We start from the raw sequence: 7,463 nt of genomic DNA, 5'->3' as shown, positions 1-7,463 counted from the left end.
CAGAAAAGAGGCCTGGTGCTCAGAGAGGTTAAGTGCTTTTCTGAGGTCACACAGCAAGCCAGTACCAGCGTCAGAACTGAATTCATGTCCATCTGCCTCCAAGTCCTCCTTGTACTTTCTAAGGTAAATCATTCTGGGGGGATATTTATCGTAGTAAGGAACTAGGTTGAAAGCATCGGGAGAGGGGCAAAGAAATAAAGTGGGGAGGAGGGGAATCTTTGGTGTAGGTAGCCCGGATCCCCGTGGGTTCGGTGGCCCTGGAGCAGGGGTGCAGAAGGAGACAGGAGGGGCTTGTGAAGGGGTTTCTTTGGCACTGGCATCCTGCCCCCGCCCCGAGGGTGCCGCGCTCCTGTCTGTACCCCGGCCTGATGAGGAGGATTTGGCGAGACTGCTTACAGAGGATAAGATCTGATTGTGCATCTCTGGGCACAAGGGGCTGGCACCTGATCCCGAGTGAGGAAGCTGGAGAGGCTCCAGGTGCTCATAGAGGCTCACTCTCGGCAGCAAAGATACACAACCCGACCACTTCGGTGACTAGACAGGGACCAGCCCAGGGGAAGGCTTGCAGCCATTTGAACTCCTGCTCAGTAAGACATCTGAGCATGAGGAAGGTGGGGGAGCTCCAGTAGAGAAGGTACCACCAGCTTGTGGATGGGCAAGAGTCACCTGCAAGACTCTCAAGAACCCGTGAAGACACCCTTCAGAGGGAGGGTCTGTTTCCAGTGTGCCTGAAGCCATCTCTCAGTAGGACTGTTGAGAGGAGACCTTTCTGCCCCTTTGGCCCCATCTTTCCTTCCACGCTCCCTGCGCTGGAACTGTAATAGCAGCTGAGGATGCGCTGGGCCATGAATGAGAAAGCCAGAGCTGCTCTCCGCATGCACCCCTCCGGGACCACCAAAACCATGCTTTTGCTGGGGGTGACTCACCCGGGCATCAAAGGGGTAGCGTTTCGGTATTGCCCTAGACATTGCATTCTGAGCTTTATGGCGTTCAGCGGCTAGAAGCATCCTGGGGCATGCTAGAGTTTGGACCAAGAGCTCATAAAACTTCTCTCCAACACAGAAGTTTTATAGAGACCCCAGGAGGCCAGACGTCACCTTGTGATGACATCTGGGTCCTGGTCATTCAGGATAAAATATTTCTTCAGGTTTTGGTGCACTGGCATCTGGGGTTACTGTTAAGAATGGGAAATACGTTAGCATCCGCTACATTATGTATTAATTATTTGAGTGCCTACCAGGACCTGGAGACACACAAAATCATTAAAAATGAGTAATGTTTTATTTATAGACGTGGAATAATGAAAACAAAGATGCAGAGCTTGGCTTTACCTTTGTTTTCTTCTCCTAAATGAAACACAATGAATGACGGGAGGGGAAATATGAAAGAGAAAAACCCTGGAAGTTTTTTTTTTTTTTTCCTGGGGTGTGATTTCCCCCCCAGGACGTGGGAGTGGAGACTCCCTGCGCATGTCATCACGGTGGATGGCATGCCTACCTTCTTGCCACCCACGGAGCTCCGTGGTGACCTTGCTCACCGCCTAACCCTCGGTGTTGACAAGGAGAATGAATTCCTTGGGGCCGTGTGGGCTGTGTAGGTAGGTGTAAGTCACCTAACAGACAGGCTTACAGGGCTTCTGTGCAGCAGGCTATCCACAGAGTGTTGAGGACGTCTCCCCAGCCATCAGCACCCTCAGCCACGTACCCAGCCTTGGTGCTGGGATACAGCACGTCAGCACAGCAAATGCTCAGTGCACGTCCGGGGTTTTGTTTTGTTTTGTCTTCCCCACCTGAGCACGCCGACAGGTGAACAAAGTTTGCAGTCAGGCGTTCGAAACTGATACACGTCTTTAACGAAATGAGAGCTACCTTGTGATTGATGTGCTCTGTTCAGGAAGTGCATCTTCCCTCTGATTTAGAAGTAAACCATGTAGGGTGTGAGGAAGGACCAAATGCACACATACAAGCAGTTAAATAACTTTTTTATGATGGATTCGCCAACCACCCCGTGATGACTGTGTGGCCGAGGATGGTTAGTGGAACCCAGCCGGGTTGTCTCATCATTATTCACACCCCCGGAGCTTTGGGCTGGGTGCCGTCCAGCATGGTTCTTTGAAAAGCTGTGTGAGGTCCTGGGAGGAAGGGTATCGTCGAGTCTCCTAGCAAGCACCCTGTCGGAAAGCCTCGCAGGAACTGGTGAGTTGGATTAATTTTTTGCCGTTGTTTTTCTGCTGCTGAGATATTGAGATAAATGATGTCCAGCAAACGGCTACCGGGGAATAGTTAGCCTAGTGTTCTTGCTTCTAACGAAATCTGAGAGTTTCTTTTTCTGCCCCTTTCTGGAATCCTTAAACAGCATGCAGGGGGAGAGTTCATTAAAGAAGTGGTCGAGCCAAGTCTTAGCTACTGCGGGAGAAAGCATTTTCAGGGATCTTCTGGGGGAATAATGAAAGTATGTGCCTTCCTACCTGTTGTGTGACATTTTTTTAAAAACCTGTAGAACCACCTACAATAATTCATCTGTTTTCATTTGTTCCTTTGCCCTGAAACAGGGCAGGGAGGGAGGTCTTTTCAGGAGAAGAAAGCAATTGCGAAATACTCTTTCTTTCCGGATTAAAGTGGTAGTTTGAAAACACAGGCTTGATACAAAGAAGGAGAGCCCAGAGGCAAGAAACCCAAGAGGAAATGAGCAAATAAAGAGCTGCATTTTGTGCTGTAGCTTACTCGGAAGAGAAATTGAATTAACTTTATGTATCAAAATATTAGAACCAGTGCTTCCGAGTTAGATAGAATGAATGCAAATAAGATGTATCTGCCATCAAGCGTATGCTGGGAAACATTGGTGTTATCCTAAGCTTACGACTCATTGCTTTCTTAAAGAGTAAATCTGAGACAGAACTCATAGCAGTTCTCTTTGCTTAAGCTTTTTACAAAAATTTTTTGAAATATTTGGGGCGCCTGGGTGGCTCCGTGAGTTAAGCATCTGCTTTTAGCTCAGGTCATGATCCCAGGGTTCTGGGATCGAGTCCCACATCGGGCTCCCTGCTCAGCAGGGAGTCTGCTTCTCTCTCTCCCTCTGCTGTGAAGGCTGTCTCTCCCTCTCTCTCTGTCAATAAATAAATAAATAAATTAATTAAAAAATAAATTTTTTGAAATATATATTTTTCATTTTAAGTGTACAGATACAAGATCTGTCATGAACCCCTTGAAGCAGAGCACAAGTGATCCCAGTTAGTCGATCTGTGGCTTAGCAAGTTGTGTTGGTTTTGCTCTAGGCTGCAGGCTTCATTACTCGAGTGTTGGAGATTGTGTTGGGCTGTGTAGGCCGTCTTTACAAAGGAGCAGGGTTAAGCAAGGAACGTTATGTGGCTCAGAAATTGACCGCTCTTTGTCCTGAAAATGTATATCGCTTACAGGAGGTAAGCATCCGGGAGAGCGTGACCTTTGTAATGCATGCCGTACATAATCGAGCAATCATGAGCCAGCCAAATGTATGATTTTTTTTTTTTTTTGCAGAGAGAGATGCTAAGGAATGTGTACAATCCTTTCTAGATAAACCCTCCATGCTATCGTCCAAATGAATGATCCTAGTTAATTATGATGTCACGTGCTTGCTTGCTTCTTATCTGGGTATCAACATTTTTCTTTTAAGATTTATTTATTGATTTGAGAGAGAGGGACGGAGGGAGGGGCAAAGGGAGAGAGTCTCCAGCAGACTCCCCACTGAGCGCAGAGTCTGACACGGGGCTCCATCCCATGACCTGAGCCTAAATCAAGAGTCGGACGTTTAACCCGCTGTGACGCCCAGGCGCCCCTGGACATTTCTCAAGTATGCACGGATTCCATCCTCTGAGCTAAGCCTTGAGGATTGAAGTGGAGGGGTGATAAAAAGAATTGTCTTTGGAGATGATGTCACTAAAAATGGTGAAACACTTACTGAGAGATTATTCTATTTTATGGTCATTTACGACAGGCACTCTGTCTCAACAAACACATGATAGTACCTGACAGATTATCCCTATGAATTGGTGTCCACAGTGACATTAATATTTACCAACTGAGAAATTGCCCCATATTCATGTATAATGAGATTATAACCTAACAACTGATGATATCAGGATCCAGAAATGTAAAAGCTTTCAGTGCATGGGGAAAGAACAAAAACAAAAAAGATACAAGGCCTTCCTTCTGTCTGCATTTAAAAGTGAGCAGTAAATGTCAGGCATCCCTTAAAGGGCTGATTAAAGTAAACATTAAAAGTTTGTGGGTAAAAATCCGAAGACGTGTTCTCCAGACCACTCTCCGTATCTATTGTTTTGTTTGTATCTTGTCCTCTCATTAAAATTCCTACCTTGTTTGGAAATTAACCCTGTAAAACTTGGTCACTGAGTCAACAAGCCCTTACCTCGCACCCTTGGGATTCAGGTAATGAAAGATTTTGCGATGATGAAACAGAAGTCCAGTCTTACCTCCGGAGTTGTCCAAGTGGGAACACAAACACTCCATGTAAATACTGTAGGGGCCAATGTCAGTAATAATTAAGTGCTTATTAATGAGGAGGAAGTATAGGGCAGAGACTCACACCAGGCAAATTCACTGTAGCGCCTTTGACTTTCCACTCTGATAGAAAGCACGGAGGTGCAACGGGGCGGTGGGGGGGCGGGGGGGAGTTCCTCTGAGGGGTTCCAGGACCGGGGGAGGTCTCGTCCAGAGACAGACGCAGGACTGAGATGGCCCCGGTTACAAGTGATTTGTCTGCTCCGAGGTTTCTCAGCCTTTGTAGGATGTTTAGACTCTACCCAGTACATGCCCCATCACAGTGCCACCCCAGTGCAAAATTGTCTCCAGACATTCCAAGTGTTTCCTGGGCAGGAAAAGCCGCCCCCGGTGTAGAGTTGCTGAGTTGGAGGTGTGGAGATCAGCCTCGTCACCTCTTCTCAGCTGTTTGCCAGGGTTCCAGGAGGCTTGTTGGTGGTGCCGGAGGTTATCCCAGCTGGTCTGACCTGGATCACTATCGGGCATGAGTTTCCTGTGTCCCTGATTGCCCCTTCTGTCACGAGGGAAATGTGGGCTTACACAAGTTCAAGTGACTTGGCCAGAATCCTTTTCAGCATGGACGGGCCTCCCCAGTGCCTGGTGTCTTGACTCCTTTCCTTTTTTTTTAAGATTTTACTTATTTATTTGACAGAGAGAGAGGGTAACTGGTGGGGAGGGGCAGAGGGAGAAGCAGACTCCCCGCTGAGCAGGGACCCTGATGCGGGACTTGATCCCAGGACCCTGGGATCATGTCTGAGCCAAAGTCAGATGCTTAACCAACTGAGCCACCTAGGCGCTCCAAGACTCGTTTCCAAGTCCTCCCTTCTGCGTTACAGATCTACAGCCCTTTGTCCATAACCAACAAGAACAAAGAAAATAAAAGGCTTGGAAACCATGTTTTTTGGGTAGCTTATTTTTGGCAGTTCTGCATCAGTGAACGTAAAACTGATGTAGAGTTGAAGTGTTTCTTCATCCCACAGAATGCAAATACTCCTTCTGTTTTGCTGCAGAACAATTCCTATGAGTGACTGCAGGCTGCACCCCAGAAGTTTGTTCCGGGCTGTGTTACAGAGTGCATGACTGATCGTCATCGTGTTCTTCCATATGTGTGTCTATCTGTTACATACCGAGACAATCACTTGGCAATATGTACGTGTATCAAATCATTATGTGGTGCACCTCAAACTTAATGCGTCACATGTCAATTATATCTCAGTAAAACTGGAATATATATTTGACATTCAGTAAAACTGGAATATAGAGGTATGTATGTGCCCAAGTTTTACTGAGTTATAATTGACGTACAATGTCTTGTGAGTTTAGAAGATAGGGCATGATGATTTGATGCATATTGTGGTGATTTGATACATATCATGATGATTTGATACATATCGTGATTTGATAAAATCGTGATGATTTGATACATATTGCAAAGTGATCACCACAGTAAGTTTCTTTAACATCTACGACGTCAGGAAGGTATAAATATTTGTTTCTTGAAATGTCAAGAGGTATAATACAATGAATGCAGTTCTGTAGAAAACAGCAGTGCCCATTAAGAGTGTCCAAAAACAGTCCTGGGGGCAGCTCAGCTTTGCAGCAGTCTCTGCATACTTTTAATAAATTTATTTTGATTAAAAAAAAAAAAAACATGTTCTATAGATGCATTAGGGTCAAGATCTTTTCTGCCCCACCATATGGTCACACACCACATGTGTGACTCATCCAGGGGGGTGTCGGAAGCCATCTGCTTCCTGGGCATTCTGGGCCATATCAAATAATTCACATATCACGAGGCCGACTCACGACAGTCAGCACCATGAAGTGGATTCCAGGAGCTTCTGGTTGCAAATTAGTCCAAGTGACAGGTTCATTCATCGAGGAGGTTATGGTGGCAGGTGTCTAGAGCTGGGTGCATGACTACATACAATGAATACATTGTATTGTATTCATTGTATTTGAGGTCTTAGGTTGGGAGTGACAAACTCAAGGCCGCCTCTCTCATAAAGTTCAGCTTTGGTATGTCTTTTTAATAGAGCTGGAAGTCTGGAATTGTGATGCCGCCAGCTTTGCTTTTCTTTTTTAACATTCCTTTGGCTATTCAGGGTCTTTTTTGGTTCCATACAAATTTTAGGATTATTTGTTCCAGCTCTGTGAAAAAGAGTTGATACTATTTTGATAGGGATTGCATTGAATGTATAGATTGCTGTAGGTAGCATAGATATTTTAGCAATATCTGTTCTTGCAATCCATGAGCATGGAATGTTTTTCCATTTCTTTGTGTCTTCCTCAATTTCTTTCATGAAAATTCTAGTTTTCTGAGTACAGATCCTTTGCCTCTTTGGTTAGACTTATTCCTAGGTATCTTATGGTTTTGGGTACAATTGTAAATGGGATCGACTCCTTAATTTCTCTTTCTTCAGTCTCATTGTTAGTGTATAGAAATGCAGCTGATTTCTGTGTGTTAATTTTATATCCTACCAATTCACTGAATTCCTGTATGAGTTCTAGCAGTTTTGGGGTGGAGTCTTTTGGGTTTTCCACATAAAGTATCATGTCATCTGCAAAGAGTGAGAGTTTGATTCTCTGCTGATTCAGATGCCTTTTATTTCTTTTTGTTGTCTGATTGCTAAGACTTTTAGTACTCTGTTAAATAGCAGTGGTGATACTGGACATCCCTGTCATGTTCCTGACATTAGTGGAAAAGCCTCAGTTTTTCCCCACTGAGAGTGAAATCGTTGTGGGTTTTTCATAGATGGCTTTTATGATATTGAGGTGTATGTACCCTCTATCGCTACACTGTGAAGAGTTTTGATTAAGAAAGAATGCTGGTCTATGTCAAATGCTTTGTCTGCATCTATTGGGAGGATCATATGGTTCTTGTCCTTTCTTTTATCACTGTAGTGTACAACATTGATTGGTTTGCAG

At 45.0% G+C, this 7,463-nt stretch overlaps 1 protein-coding gene across 3 annotated transcripts in view; it reads left to right on the top strand.

The window, feature by feature from the left end:
• The window catches only part of STS (steroid sulfatase), a 137,391-nt gene that overhangs the window by 933 nt on the left and 128,995 nt on the right, over positions 1–7,463 (top strand). For 2 of the 3 annotated variants that reach the window (XM_081809217.1, XM_081809215.1), the window contains exon 1: positions 2,089–2,195. The exons of the other annotated variant lie outside the window; for it this stretch is intronic. The gene's annotated coding sequence lies outside the window, so the exon portion shown is untranslated. Of the gene's footprint in view, positions 1–2,088; positions 2,196–7,463 lie in introns of those variants that run through there. 3 annotated transcript variants of the gene reach the window in all.

Source organism: Leptonychotes weddellii, chromosome X (assembly GCF_054177405.1).
Source record: "Leptonychotes weddellii isolate Sample4059 chromosome X, ASM5417740v2, whole genome shotgun sequence".
Lineage (NCBI taxonomy): Eukaryota > Metazoa > Chordata > Mammalia > Carnivora > Phocidae > Leptonychotes > Leptonychotes weddellii.
This window is presented reverse-complemented; position numbering and strand designations above follow the sequence as displayed.